The following is a 16,365-nucleotide window of genomic DNA, read 5'->3' on the forward strand; positions in this document are numbered from 1 at the left end:
GGGTTTTAGTTTTAGTGTATTCACAAAGTTGTGTAACCACCACTACCATCTAGTTCCAGAATATTTTATTTTCTAAAAAGAAAACCTGTACTCATTAGCAGTCACTCTCCATTCATCCCTCAGGAATGCATCAGTTTTGTCCACTCCTTGAGGGCAGTGGCAGAGACTGCACTTGTTTTGCCTGTCTTTCACAGAAGCCCAATTCTGGGGCCATAGAAGGCATTGATAGAAATGTATTGAATTGCTACCTCTTTATGTTGATTGCTGTTTCAATTCAAGGCAAGATGAAGAGGCTGTGTGCTATAGAGGAAAGAATACTGAGCAGAAAGTCTGTTTCAGTTTTCCTTTTTGTTCTGTTCCCAACTGTGTCCTTAGATAACTCCTTCCATCTCTTTAGGCCTAATTTTCCTCTGCTTTGGGGGCGTGGACTCTATGATGTCTCTGTTACCTTCCCAGTTCAAACTGGCATTAGACATTGTTAATTTTGGGATCAAGACTGACTTGAGACATAAGACAATTTATTGAATCATAACAGCAGGTCTCTTTCCATCTTCATTGGGGTTTTACAGGATAAGTGAAATAAGAAAGCTCCTTTCTGGGGACTGAGTTTGGGAAGGTAACATGATCTGGCTCAGTCATGTTTGGGTTCAGTTGGACCAAGGTGAGCCTTCCCAGGTGGCACAGTGGTAAAGAATCTGCCTGCCAATGCAGGAGACACATAAAATGTGGATTCAGTCCCTGAGTTGGAAAGATTCCCTGGAGGAGCGAATGACTAGCACTCCAGTATCCTTGCCTGGGAAATCCCATGGACAGAGCAGCCTAGCAGGCTACAGTCCGTGGGGTCGCAGAGTCGGACATGACTGAGTGACTTAGCACACGTGCACAGACCAAGGTGGAATGCCCCAATCCAGGAAAAATGCTGTTCTCAGTCAAGGTCTCAACTTAACCTTAGTTATTTTGGGGGAGGTTTATGTCTATTTGCATGCAAAGGCTTCTCTCTGTAAATTATGAGCCAAAATACCACACAGAAGTAATGGCACAGAAAGGCCAAAATACATGAATTATGCACCGTATTTATTCATGACTTGGAAGTTGAGCATCTTTCCATTTCCACCTAGCGAACGTTTGTGGCCCTACAATTGCAATCATCCTTCAACTCACTAAGAGTCCATTGTCTTCTGGAACAACTTAGAGAAAAAAAGTGAATCAATCCTATTTTTCACAGTTCCCAAATGAGTGGTTGCATGTCATGGAAATGAGGTCAGAATGGCAGACAGCTGTTCTGTGTTTCTCCTTGCAGGGAGATGAAGGTCAAAGACACCTTCCTCCTGCTTAGCAGATCCCTCCCAAATGGGTTGTAAACAAGACCGCAGTGCAGCCCTGACTGCATTGGAAAAGAAGAGAGGCATTTACAACAGCCTTTAGAGGTGCTGAACATACAGATCTTTGATTCTGTTTTCACATCTCTTTGCAGTATCTGTCTTTCACTACATGAAGCCATTGATTGAATGAAGTTAGAATAACTTCTGACATAGCTAGCCAAAATAGATAGCAAAGGGACTGGTTGCTAAGCACAGCTCTGCTGGGTTTCTGGGCTGACAGCCTATATTAGCATGCAGGGTTTTGCAGAGGCAAATGCTCAGTTATCAATGGCTGGTTGTTTAAATCTGCTATTGCCTCTCAGGTAATAGTGAGTCAGCAACACATGTGACATTAAGAAGGAATTACTGAAATTATGTGCCTCCCAAACATGATATATGCTGCTTGAGGGTATAACTTATTCCAACATATATTTAACAAGCAATGTTGAGCACCTACTATGTTTCGAGTGTGTGGTACGTTCAGAGGATAATACTGAAGCTGCAGTTCCTGTTGTCATGGGTACTGAAGCTTAGAGAGAAAGGGAAAGTGATAAACAGGTATGATAGAACATTTCTTAGTATATTAGTGTCCTCAGACTTCTCCTCCTGTTCAGGTAAGAGGGATTTTGGTTTTGTTGTAACAAGGAAAGTGATTGTTAGTTGCTCAGTCATGTGTGACTCTTTGCAACCCCATGGACTGTAGCCCACCAGATGCTCTGTACATGGGATTTTCCAGGCAAGAATACTGGTGTGGGTAGTGATGCCTTTCTCCAGGGGATCTTCCTGACCCAGGGATCCAACCTGGGTCTCCTGCATTGCAGGCAGATTCTTTACTGACCGAGGTGCCAGGGAGGGAACAAGAAAAGATACTCAGTGTCTTCTCTTTCCATTTGGTTCTTTGTTGTTGTTGATGAACCTGGGAAAAAGGGAAGAGGTAGACAGCAAAGAAGTATGAGGATAGTTTGGGAAGGGCAAGAGATATTCACACAAGCACCCAGGCTATAATAAAAGTTTTCCTAACTATGTGGGGGAAAGGGACAATGGGAATGAAGTAGATGCCAGAGGAAAGAAGATTTTAAGATGTATTATTATAGATTTTCCTTATAACTTAATGGTTTTTAGTAAAATATTCATTTTATTTAAAAAGTTATTAATATAACTGTTTATTATTTTAAATTCAAATAATGCCAAAGAGGATACCATGGTAGATAAACGCTTCCTGTTCCCCCACCCCATTCCCTCAATCCATGTGTCAGTGCCATTTTCCAGAAGTAACTATCATTAATACTAGCTTACTTACAGATCATATACCTATAAATAGTATGTAAATAGTAATATATATGCACATGCATACATGTACATGTATAGCATATTTTAAACAAAACAGACTATATTTTAAAGTTTTATAATCTTTCAGACTTTATATATACAGCATAATTTTCAGGTCAGTAGATATTTATCTCATTTTTGATGAGCCCCATGGCATTTTATTTGATATGTTCTCTATATAAAGCAATTTCTCAATTGATGGGAATGTTTTACAATATTTCCAAGAGCGTCTTTTTACATATGTCTCTTTATGTTTATTTAAACATTTTTGTTGAATGGAATCTTCAAGATTGGTTTTCTGGATCATAGAGAATGTGCATTATATATATATTTTTTGCATAAACCTTGCCAAAATGTCCTCTAAAAATGTGTCATGTTACTCTACAAAGGGATTGAGAGTGAGTGTTTTTCACATCCCTATCGACTCTGTTATTAAATGCAAGAACTACGTGTCACTCGTGAATTTGCTTCAAAATTCGCAAATTCTTTCTTTCTTTTTTTTTTTTTTAATAAGGATATGCACATTGTCTTGCAAAGCCAGATTCTTTTCTTTGTGGAAGATCAGCTGTTATGGGTATGTTCCAAGACATGTCTCAGATAAGGAGGCACTGAAGCTTTTGACTCTCAGACTTCTCATACTTCTAAAGCCAGCTCTAAAGCAGCTTGGAGAATTCTGAGTGGCATAGAAGTTGAGCTCTCTTTGACTGTCAGCATTTCTAGGGGCAAAATGTATCTATAGAGTTATTAACTTCATTTCAACAGTCATCACTGGGAGATTTTTAGTCTTCCTGCAGGAGTACATATAACTGATAAGACAGTTATCTATGCCACATGTATATCTATCATTTAGTTTGCAGGTATAATAATAATGGCTTCCCTGGTGGCTCAGATGATAAACAACCTGCCTGCAAAGCAAGAGACCTGAGTTCAATCCCTGGGTCATGAAGATTCCCCTGGAGAAGGGAATGGCTATCCACTCCAGTAATCTTGCCTGGGAAATCCCATGGACAGAGGAGCCTGGCAGGCTACAGTTCATATGGTCACAAAAAATCAGACATGACTGAGTGACCAACACTAGGTCTATAACAGTAACAGCAATGAAGTTCTTTATTCCTGCTTCTTCAACTCTGATGTTGCAGTCTGCAAAATACCATTTTTGGTTAATTATTGAGTGCATATGTAAGTTCTGTACTAAGGACTTTCAAATACATTTTCTTATTTAACCTTTAAACACCTATATGAGCTGGGTATTAATATTCCTATTAAAGTTAGAAAGCAAGTGTCAGAGAGTTTAAATGACAGCCTTGCTGCTAGACTGTGACAGAGTCAGTATTTAAAACCATATCCCTTTGACTCCAAATCCCACATTGTTAACCACTATATCTTTCTGCTCATTAATCAAAGTGACATTAAATAATGCCTTTTGATGATCTGTTTAGGGACATCTGATACATTTGGTGAGATGCTTCCTTCATCTTATTTTTGATTCTCACTGATTAATCCTCTTGTGATTTCATCTTGTGGCTAACACAAGGAGAGGCCACATTTATTAACAAGCCATTTTTGTCCCAGATCTCATAAAGAAATGGTGCACTATCCTGGTTAAACGTTTAGTCAGGCTCCCCAGTTTCATACTCTGGTGCTGCCACTTGCTAATTGTTGACCTTGGGCAAGTTACTAAGTCTCAGGTTTCTCATCTGTAAGACTGGTACAATAGGTTTGCTGACCTCATTGGATTGCTTTGAAATTAAACTGAAATAATGTATTAAAGCATTTTTTGGAAGTCTATTTGGCACATCCAAAGTATAAATAGTAGGTTTTGCTGTTTTGCTGTCATTACCAAGTTGATTCCCTTGTGACTCTCCCTTTGTTTCACCAGCAGCATCTCCTCTTGGGGTTCTATCCAGCTCCTTGATAACCCAGTTCATCCACTCTGTGGTCACTCAATTACCTGTATCTTTACCTGAAATAGCTCGCTCAGATGTGATCTTCCTATATTCCTGCTTTGGATCCTGACCCTGATTTCTTGTCTTACTATTTCAACTCAAATTAATGATTTTGGTCTAGTATCTAACCAAGCTCTTGATAGCTGAAGTTCTCTGTTGTCTCAATCTGCCCTGAATCAGCACTTTTCAGAAATATTCCCTATTTTTCCAACTTCTTGTTGACTTGTCTGTTCCTCAGTTTGGGCAAACCTATGCTTTGTGAATGAAAAATTTTGTTCTCATGTATTGTTTCAGATTTTTGCTTATCTACTCCAGTTAATCAACCTTTATTCAGTGAATACTTCAGAGAACTTACTGTTGTATATAGTGTAGTGTTAGTTACTCAGTTGTGTTCGACTCTGTGGCCCCATGGACAACAGCCTGCCAGACTCCTCTGTCCATGGGATTTCCCAGGCAAGAATACTGGAGTGGGTTGCCATTTCCTTCTCCAGGGAATCTTCCCAACCCAGGGATCAAACCAGGGTCTCTTGCATTGCAGGCAGATTCTTTACCATCTGAGCCACCAGGGAAGACTTACAGTGTATGAGGCACAGAGTCAGGTGCTAGGGAGGCAAATGTGAACAAAACAGAGAAACACAAAACTTACAGTCTTTAGATAATTATCAGATTATCAAAGAGTCACACAAATTTAAAGTTGCAATTGTAATAAATGTTGTAAAAGTGAGTGATACAGTATTATCAGTCTATACTGGGGGTATTTGACCTTGTCAGGAAGGTCAAGAAAGCCTTCTTTGGAAATGAAGCTGAGATAAAATCCAGAAGGTGGGTGGGAATTAACTAGGCAAATGGGGAGAACAAAGTGGTGAGGGCTGAGAGAAGAGCATTTATACAGCAGAAAGGGAGCATGCGGAGTGTTAGTTACTGAAAGGAGGTCAGTGAGGCTGGAGCAAAGAGAGCAGAAGAGGAAAAGGTGCAAGATGAGTGAGGTCAGGGGCGATCCCTTTGGGCCTTATGGGCTATGCTAAGGATTCTGGTCTTTATATCAAGTGTGACGGGAAGCCATTCGATGGTGATAAGCATGGCAGCGTGGCAGCAGGGACATGATGAGATTTTCATTTTGCGCAGGTCTATCTGGAGAGGACAAGGAGTGGACCATGGCTAGGGGAGCTAGAAGGTACCCGAGGCAGGAAATGTCGGTAGCTTTGACTAGGATAGCAGTTGTAGAGGGAAGAAATTAATGGTATGGAGAGATACCAGAGGTCAGTTAGTAATTTTTGGCAATACTTGAGATGATATAGGAAAAAGAGGGATGAGCTCAAGTTTCCTGGCTTGTACAGCTGTCCAGAGGGTGATTCTTTTTACTGGGGTGGGAGAAAAAATGCAATTTTGAGTACACTGGGCTTACTCAATGATAAATTGTTTACTCCAGATACGGTTCTTAAAATCTCTGGGAGTAGAAATCCACTCAAACTAGCTTGAGTAGAAGTTTTTGCATAAGGATATAGGGAATTGCATGGAAGCAGTAGTAGAAGGGCCTTGGGGAAGCTGAGAAGTTATCAGGAACTATGACCTATTTCTTCGGCTCTCAAGGCCCATTCGTCTCTGTTTCTGTTTAAACACGAGTCTCCTTTACTCTTCTCAAATTTAGTTTTATTTACTTATTATTGTTGTTTTATTTTTGGCTGTGCTGGGTCTTCTGTGCTGCACACAGGGTTTCTCTAGTTGCAGGGAGCAGGGGCTGCTCTCTCTCTAGTTGTGGTGCATGGGCTTCTCATTGTGGTGGCTGCTCTTGTGGCCGAGCACAGGCTGTAGTGCATGCAGGAGCCCGGTTGTTGTCGCGAACGGGCTTAGTTGCCCCGTGACGTGTGGCATCTTCCTGGACTGGGGATTGAACTAGTGTCCCTGCATTGCAAAGTGGAGCCTTTACCACTGAGCCCCTAGGGAAGCCCTCTTCTGTTTTTCTTGACTGGATTCTTTTGCTGGCTCTCGTTGCACATGACTCACCATGGCCACCACCCTGAAACCTAATCCTAATGTATCAGCAGTAGCATTCCTCACTAACTGCCTATAATTTCCATGTCTCCCTTCACATGATTGGTAGAGAAAATATGGAGAGAGAATTGTCGGTCAGCTGTCTGATATGTGTCCCGGACCCAATCAACAGGGATGCATCATAGTTGGTGGTGGTTTAGTAGCTAAGTCATGTTCAACTCTTGCAACCCCATAGACTGTAGCCTTTCAGGCTCCTCTGTTCATGGGATTTCCCAGGAAAGAATACTGGAGTGGGTTGCCATTTCCTTCTCCAGGGGATCTTCCCAACCCAGGGATTGAGCCCAGGTCTCCTGCATTGCAGACAGTCTTCTGAATTTCAGGTCAATTCTTTACCATCTGAGCCACCAGGGAAGCCCATAGTTACTGCCACCCCAAATCTAGAGTTTGTGAATAGGGAAGTCAGTGGTATACAAGTCTGGTAAAACTCCTTGAAGGCAAGAAAAATGTTATGCTTTTTTGTGATTTTTGTAAAGAACAGGAAATAACTTGCATCTAGTAGTTGCTCAATAAATATTGTCCTTATTGAGTCATTGGTGATCTTTCAATATTTTTGAAAAGTTGGAATACGTTAAGAATATCCCATGGCATTTTTGAAAAGTCAGAGATCAAAGTCTACCTTTAGTGGAACAGATCAATAGGTCTGAAGAAGGCCCCAGGAGTATGCATTTCTGAAAAAACTTCCCAACATAAATTTGATGCAAATGGTCCATGGACCACGCACCAATTTTTGAACTTGGTGAATCATGGCCAGAAATCTCTATTGTAAGCACTGGACACTGAATTCATTTTGGATCTTGGACCTCTGTTTCTCTATTTATATAATGGGCCAACTATTTCTTTCTTATATTCAAGAGTGAAGTTGAAGGTTAATAAGATAACTTTGGAAATAAACTTTGACCTCCCTTTCATGGAGTTATAAATATGAAAGATGGTGTTAATATATATCTGAATAGCTTCTGTACTGTTTGAATTACATCACATTCTTAGCTGTTCACTATTTCCTGATGATGACCCAAGAATGAATAAGGCCTCATCAGTGTTTTATTGTCTGCTTTTAGGAACTGGAAATGTAACTCTTAAATTACTGCTGCTGTAAGTACAGTTCTTACAGAGGGAATAGAGGAAAGATCTTGGAAAGTCAGACAAAACTCTGTGTGTAACTGCCTGATTTTTTAAAAACAAGTCTTTCTGATTACAAAAGATGCATTTTGAGGAGTGCCAGCCAACAAGACAGCCCCAATACACTCATTGATATGTGACAATGGAGTCTGGCTCTAAGGTCAGAGAATTTCAAAGTGAGGGAAGCCTGGAAGAGCTGCCAGCCAGCTCCTTGAAAGAGTGGACCCTTCCACCTGGTTCAGGTCTTATCCCTTCTTGGCCGCGGCCAATGCAGTCTGGCTTCTGCTGCTGTCACCTCCCTCAGACTTCTTTCTCTGGGGTTAAAAATGATTGCCACTTGCCAAGTGCTAAATTTAAGTGAAATCTTTGGTGATGTTGCGTCTTAGTTATTTTTAGGTCCCCAAAGTCTAGTACACAGTAAATACTCAGTAAATATCTTCAGGATGTTCAGAGGGAGGAGTGTTTTTATAATCCATTCAATTGTTATTGAATCATCTAAACATTTCTTCTAATTAAAATAGTTTTAGTAATGTCTCTCAGTTGTGTCCGACTCTTTGCAACCCCATGGACTGTAGCCTACCAGGCTCCTCCCATGGGATTTTCCAGGCAAGGGTACTGGAGTGGGTTGCCATTTCCTCCTCCAAAATAGTTTTAGGTATTAACATATAAGGATAAAGATTTCTCAGTAGGCTGCTCAGAGTTTATTCATGATGTGCTGTGAGCAGGTATTTTCAAGAGCATTAATTGAGACTAACTTAGGAAGTAGTTACTTCTGTTTGAAGCACCCAGAGCCCTGATAGAGCTAACCAACCATATGATACACACAATCATATGATGAGGTACCTCTCATCTGTAAACCACAGAAAACCTGACTCAAACAATAAAGGACATTTATTGTCTTATCATAGAGAAGAAGAGTGGCATGATGAAGCTTGATCTGGTGAGAGTAAGATGTGGTTTCCTTTTTTGGTTATTGCTTCTGTTTTCAGCAAACTTCTCTGTTGTGGCTCTACAGGCGACATGCCTGCCTATTCATACATTGGGAGAGGAATGTTTCTCTTGCCCCACTAATCAACAGGATTCAGCTTGTTTGGATCAATTTATTTTACATATGTGCCTGCAAAGTCGCTTCAGTTGTGTCTGACTCTTTGTAATCCCATGGACTGTAGCCTGTCAGGCTCCTCTGTCCATGGGATTCTCCAGGCAAGAATAATGGAGTGGGTTGCCATGCCCTCCTTCAGGGACCTCCTTTCTGACCCAGGGACCAAACCTGTGTCTCCTGTGGCTCCTTCATTGCAGGCAGATTCTTTACCACCGAGCCACCGGGAAAGTCCCATTTAGGTAACACCCTTCTCTAATATCATCCATACTTGAGGGATATGATTACACAGTCCGATAGTCCTCTGACATACCCCATCCTTAAGTCTGGAGTGGTACCAGATTTTCTTAAACAAATGGGCTGCAGTAGGAGAGCCTGAGTGCTGACACCAGTGGAGGGCAAAATGAATGCTGGACTGTCAAAGCCAGTGAAATGCCGTTTAAGTGGATCCAAAAGACAGGGGGAACATATGATGTGAATGTGATGGCCATGCCTTCCACAAAAGACACAGCTTGATCTTGTTTCTGTGGAAGAGGAAGGGACACCACAATGCACCACTTTCCTACATGATCTGATACTTGGAAAGGGAGATGTGCTGTATATTACCTGCTCTCTGCCAGGGAATGCTGACTTGCATGGTTTGCATCAGCGAGAGCTCCAGATTCTGGAGAATTTGGCCACTGGGAAGACCAGACGGCAGGAGGAGGGTGTGATCGGGTTATTTATTCCTCTGACTCTCTCCCTGTGAGGCTATGGGTTGACTGTATTCCTGCTGCTGCTCCTGCTAAGCAGCCCCTTCTCTACATCCCTTCTTTCTTGGGATCCTAAACCATTCTTTGCCTTTCTTCATCTTCATGCTGTTGCTATTCCTGGGGTTCTGCTTGTTGAGTTCTCTAAACTCTGCCTACACCTTTGTAAAGATTCTTTTTATTAAACTTGTCTCAAATCACCCAGTTGGATATGCCATCTGTTTTCTGCCAAGATCCTTACCGTTACAGTGGGTAATCATCTCTCTTCTAACATATTTTCAATTACTCCAGTAACACTTTTCCAAAATAGAATGATCATGCTATCAGCCAAAGGTAAATTTTCTTTAATTGGAAGAAAGCAAAGCTTCCCCAGTCAACTTGGATCATTTGTGATTCAGTCAGAAAGTTAAAGGATTTGCAACTTGAGGACAAAAGCATTAGCCAGAAGGGCATAGAGGTTTTTTTTTTTTTTTTTTTTTTAATTTATTAATTCATTGAAGGATAATTGCTTTACAAAACTTTGTTGTTTTCTGTCAAACCTCAACATGAATCAGCCATAGGTATACATATATCTCCTACCTTCTGAATCTCTGTCCCATCTCCCTCCTCATCCCACCCCTCTAGGTTGACACAGAGCCTGTTTGAGTTTCCTGAGCCATACAGCAAATTCCCATTGGCTATCTATTTTACGTTTGGTAATGAAAGTTTCCATGTTACTTCTTCCATACATCTCACCCTCTCCCCCTGTCCATAAGTCTATTCTCTATGTCTGTTTCTCCATTGCTGCCCTGTAAATAAATTCTTCAGGACCATTTTTCTAGATTCTGTATATGTGCATTAGAATACAATATTTATCATTCTCTTTCTGACTCACTTCCCTCTGTATAATAGGTTCTAGTTTCATCCACCCCATCAAAACGGACTCAAATGCATTCCTTTTTATGGCTGAGTAATATTTCATTGTATATATGTACCACAACTTCTTTATCTATTCATCCGTCAATGGGCATCTGGGTTTCTTCCATGTTCTAGCTATTGTAAATAGTGCTGCAATGAACAATGGGATACACATGTCCTTTTCAACCCTGGTTTCCTCAGGATATATACCTTGGAGTGAGATTGCTGAGTCATATGGTGGTTTTATTTCTAGTTTTTTAAGGAATCTCCGTACCATCTTCTATAGTGGCTGTATCAATTTACATTACTACCAACAGTGCAAGAGTGTTCCCTTTTCTCCACACCCTCTCCAGTATTTTTTGTTGTCGACTTTTTGATGAGGACCATTCTGACCAGTGTGAGGTGATATCTCATTGTGGTTTTGATTTGCATTTCTCTAATAATGAGTGATGTTGAGCATCTTTCCATGTGTTTGTTACCCATCTGTATGTCTTCTTTGGAGAAATGGCTGTTTAGGTCTTTTTCCCACTTTTTGATTGGGTTGTTTGTTTTTCTGGTATTGAGTTGTATGAGCTGCTTGTGTATTTTGGAAATTAATCCTTTGTCAGTTGTTTCATTTGCTATTATTTTCTCCCATTCTGAGGGTTGTCTTCTTACCTTGCTTATAGTTTCCTTTGCTGTGCAAAAGCTTTTACATTTCATCAGGTCACATTTGTTTACTTTTGTTTTTATTTCCGTTACTCTAGGAGGTGGGTCATGGAGGATCTTGCTTTGATTTATGTCACTGAGTGTTCTGCTTAAGTTTTCCTCTAAGAGTTTTATAGTTTCTGGTCTTACATTTAGGTCTTTAATCCATTTTGAGTTTATCTTGTGTATGGTGTTAGGAAGTGTTCTCATTTCTTTCTTTTACATGTAGCTGTCCAGTTTTCCCAGCGCCATTTATTGAAGAGGCTGTCTTTGTACCATTGTATAGTTTTGCCTCCTTTGTCAAAAAAAAAGGTACCCATAAGTGCATGGGTTTATTTCTGGGCTTTCTATCTTGTTCCATTAGTCTACATTTCTGTTTTTGTGCCAGTATCATACTATCTTGATGACTGTAGCTTTGTAGTATAATCTGAAGTCAGGAAGGTTGATTCCTACAGCTCCATTCTTCTTTCTCAAGACTGCTTTGGTGATTTGGGGTCTTTAGTGTTTCCATATGAATTGTGAAATTTTTTCTTCTAGTTCTGTGAAAAATTCCATCAGTAATTTGATAGGGATCACATTGAATCTGTAGATTGCCTTTGATAGTATCGTCATTTTCACAGTATTGATTTTCCTACCCAGGAACATGGATTATCTCTCCATCTGTTTATGTCATCTTTGATCTCTTTCATCAGTGTCTTATAATTTTCTGTGTACAGTTCTTTTGTCTCCTTAGGTAAGTTTATTCCTAGATATTTAATTCTTTTTGTTGCAATGGTTAATGGGATTGATTCTTTAATTTCTCTTTCTGATATTTCATTGTTAGTATATAGAAATGTAAGTGATTTCTGTGTATTGATTTTGTATCCTGCAACTTTGCTAAATTCACTGATTAGCTCTAGTAATTTTCTGATACTATGTTTAGGGTTTTTTCTGTATAGTGTCCTGTCATCTGCAAACAGTGAGAGCTTTACTTCTTCTTTTCCATTCTAGATTCCTTTTATTTCTTTTTCTTCTCTGATTGCTATAGCTAGGACTTCCAGAACTATGTTGAATAATAGCGGTGAAAGTGGACACGCTTGTCTTGATCATGATTTAGGGGGAATGCTTTCAGTTTCTCACCATTGAGAATAATGTTTGCTGTAGGCTTATCATATATGGTCTTTACTATGTTGAGGTAGGTTCCTTCTATGCCCATTTTTTGAAGAGTTTTAATCATAAATGGCTGCTGAATTTTGTAAAAGGCATATTCTGCATCTATTGAGATGATCATATGGTTTTTGTCTTTCAATTTGTTAATATGGTGTATCACATTGATTGATTTGCATATGCTGAAGAATCCTTGCATCCTGGAATAAACTCAACTTGATTATGGTGTATGAGCTTTTTGATGTGTTGCTGAATTCTGTTTGCTAAAATTTTGTTGAGGATATTTGCATCCATGTTCATCAGTGATATTGGCCTGTAGTTTTCTTTTCTGTGTGTTGTCTTTGTCTGGTTTTGGTATCAGGCCAATGGTAGCCTCATAGAATGAATTTGGAAGTGTGCGATTTTTTGTAAGAGTTTTAGAAGGATAGGTTTTAGCTCTTCTCTGAGTGTTTGGTAGAATTCTCCTGTGAAGCCATCTGGTCCTGGGCTTTTGTTTTTTGAGAGATTTTTGATCACAGCTTCAATTTCAGTGCTTGTAATTGGGTTGTTCATAATTTCTATTTCTTCCTGGTTCAGTCTTAGAAGATTGAACTTTTCTGAGAACCTGTCCATTTCTTCCAGGTTATCCATTTTATTGCCATATAGTTGTTCATAATAGTCTTTTATAATCCTTTGTATTTCTGCATTGTCTGTTGTAACCTCTCCTTTTTCATTTCTAATTTTGTTGATCTGATTCTTCTTTTTTTTTCTTGACGAGTCTGGCTAAAGTTTTGTCAATTTTGTTTATCTTCTCAAAGAAACAGCTTTTAGTTTTATTAATCTTTACTATTGTTTCTTTCATTTCTTTTTTATTTATTTCTGTTCAGATCTTTATGATTTCTTTCCTTCTCCTAATTTTGGGTTTTTCTTGTTCTTCTTTTTCCAGTTGTTTTAGGTGTAAAGTTAGGCTGTCTATTTGATGTTTTTCTTGTTTCTTGAGGTAGGATTGTATTGCTATAAACTGCCCTCTTAGAACTGCTTTTGCTACATCCCATAGGTTTTGAGTTGTCGCGTTTTCATTGTCATTTGTTTCTAGAAACTTTTTGATTTTCTTTTTGATTTCTTCAGTAACCTGTTGGTTATTTAGAAATGTGTTGTTTAATCTCCATGTGTTTGTGTTTCATACAGTTTTTTCTTGTAATTGATATCCAGTTTCATAGCATTGTGGTTGGAAAAGATGCTTGATATGATTTCAATTTTCTTAAATTTACTGAGGTTTGATTTGTGACCCAGGATGTGGTCTACCCTGGAGAATGTTCCATGTTAACTTGAGAAGAAGGTGTATTCTTCTGCATTTGGTTGGAATGTCCTAAAGATATCAGCAAGATCCATCTCATCTAATGATCTAATGTATCATTTAAGATTTGTGTTTCCTTACTAATTTTCTGTTTTGATGATCTGTCCATTGGTGTGAGTAGGGTGTTAAAATCTCCTACTATCATTTTGTTACTGTCAATTTCTCCTTTTATGTCTGTTAGTGTTCATCTTATGTATTGAGGTGCTCCTATTTTGGGTGCATAGGTATTTACAATTGTTATGTCTTCCTCTTTGACTGATCCCTTGATCATTATGTAGTGTCTTTCCTTATCTCTTGTAAACTTCTTTAGTTTAAGGTCTATTTTGTTTGATATGAGGATTGCTACTCCAGCTTTCTTTTGCTCCCCATTTGCATGGAATGTATTTTTTCATCCTCTCACTTTCAGTCTATATGTGTTGTGAGGTCTGGAGTGGGTTTCTAGTAGACAGCATATATATATATATATGTGGGTCTTGCTTTTGTATCCATTCAGCCAGTCTGTGTCGTTTGGTTGGAGCATTTAATCCATTTAAATTTAAGATAATTATTGATATATATGTTCCTATTGCCACTTTCTTAATTGTTTGGGGTTGATTTTGTAAATGTTTTTTCTTCTCTTGTTTTTCTGTTTAACATTTGTTGTAAAGCTGGTTTGATGGTACTGAATTCTCTTAACTTTTGCTTGTCTGAAAAGTTTTTTATTTCTCCATCAATTTTGAATGAGATCCTTGCTGGGTACAGTAATCTCGGTTGCATATTTTTCCCTTTCAGTACTTTAAATATATCCTGCCCTTCCCTTATGGCCTGCAGAGTTTCTGCTGAAAGATCTACTGTTAAGCGTATGGGGTTTCCCTTGTATGTTACTTGTTGCTTCTCTCTTGCTGCTTTTAATTTTCTTTCTTTGTGTTTAGTCTTTGTTAGTTTGATTAGTATGTGCCTTGGCATGTTTCTCCTTGAGTTTATCCTGTATGGGACTCTTTGTGCCTCTTGGACTTGATTGACTATTTCCTTTTCCATGTTGGGGAAATTTTCAACTATAATCTCTTCAAAAATTATCTTATACCCTTTCTTTTTCTCTTCTTCTTCTGTATCCCCTATTATTCAAATGCTGGTGTGTTTGATATTGTCCCAGAGGTCTGTGAGACTATCCTCAGGTTATTTTCACCCTTTTTACATTATTCTGCTCTTCAGAAGTTATTTCCATCATTTTATTTTCCAGCTCACTGATTCGTTCTTCTGCTTCAGATATTCTGCTATTGATTCCTTTTAGAGTATTTTTAATTTCAGTAATTGTGTTTTAATTTCAGTAATTTGTCTCTGCATGTTTATATTTAATTCTTCTAGGTCTTTGTTATTTGATTATTGCATCTTTTCCATTTTGCTTTTAAGGTGTTTGATCATCTTTACTATCATTATTCTGAATTCTTTTTCAGGTAGTTTGCCTGTTTTCTCTTCATTTATTTGAACTTCTGTGTTTCTAGTTTGTTCCTTCATTTGTGTAGTATTTCTCTGACTTTTCATTATTATTATTATTATTTTTTTAACTTATTGTGTTTAAGGTCTCCTTTTACCAGGCTTCAAGGTTGAATTCTTTCTTCCTTCTGGTCCAATTGTTTGTGTAAGCTTCTTATAGGGTGAGATTTGTGCTGAATTTTTGTTTGTTTGTTTTTCCTCTGATGGGCAAGGCTGAGTGAGGTGCTAATCCTGTCTGCTGATGATTGAGTTTGCATTTTCCTTTTGTTTGTTGTTTAGATGAGGCGTCCTGCCCAGGGTGCTATTGGTGGTTGGGTGATGCTCAGTCTTGTATTACAGTGGTTTCCTTTGTGTGAGTTCTCACTATTTGATTCCCCCTGGGTTAGTTCCCTGGTAGTCTAGAGTCTTGGATTCAGTGCTCCCGCTCCAAAGGCTCAGGGCTTGATCTCGAGTTTTGATGGGTCTATATATTCTTTTCTGCTGGTCAGGTACTCCTGTCTGCTCTCAGCTGGCGTTCTGCATGCACTTCTGTGTCTGATGTGCATGGTGTCTGCATGCACATCAGTATATTCTTGATGTATCTGTGGGGAGAGATGTATTCCACATCCACCTACTCCTCTGCCATATTGTTCTTTCTGAAATAGCTGTTTTAAGGAAACTCAATTTGCGACTTGCAGCACATTCTCCATGAAGCAGCTGTCCAGCAGACGGACATCCTGGCAGAACGGGAGCCCCTCGACACCACTGCCACTGGCCACTCCAGCCCCAGCAGGGCGTAGAATTTTTATAACAGTTGTTAAGGAGGTACCTCCTTTCAGTTTTCAGGTACATTTGCAAATTGGATAATATTTTTCTAGACTCATTCACCAAAAAATAATAGACATGCAAATTTAATATTTAATATTTTTGTGTTATATGATTTTAGCAGGAATACTGATTCTCAATAGTATTAGTGCAGCTTTTAAGTACTAAAGGAAGATCCCTGGAGAAGGAAATGGCAACCCACTCCAGTATTCTTGCCTGGGAAATCCCATGGACAGAAGAGCCTGGGTCATTGGGTCCATTGGGTCATAGGGAGTCAGACACAACTTAGTGACTAAACCAGCATCACAACCACGAAGAAAGAATATTTATATAGTTTGAGAGTTATGACAACTGTCTTTGCCACTCA

The sequence above is a fragment of the Cervus canadensis genome, chromosome 4 (genome assembly GCF_019320065.1).
Source record: "Cervus canadensis isolate Bull #8, Minnesota chromosome 4, ASM1932006v1, whole genome shotgun sequence".
NCBI lineage: Eukaryota > Metazoa > Chordata > Mammalia > Artiodactyla > Cervidae > Cervus > Cervus canadensis.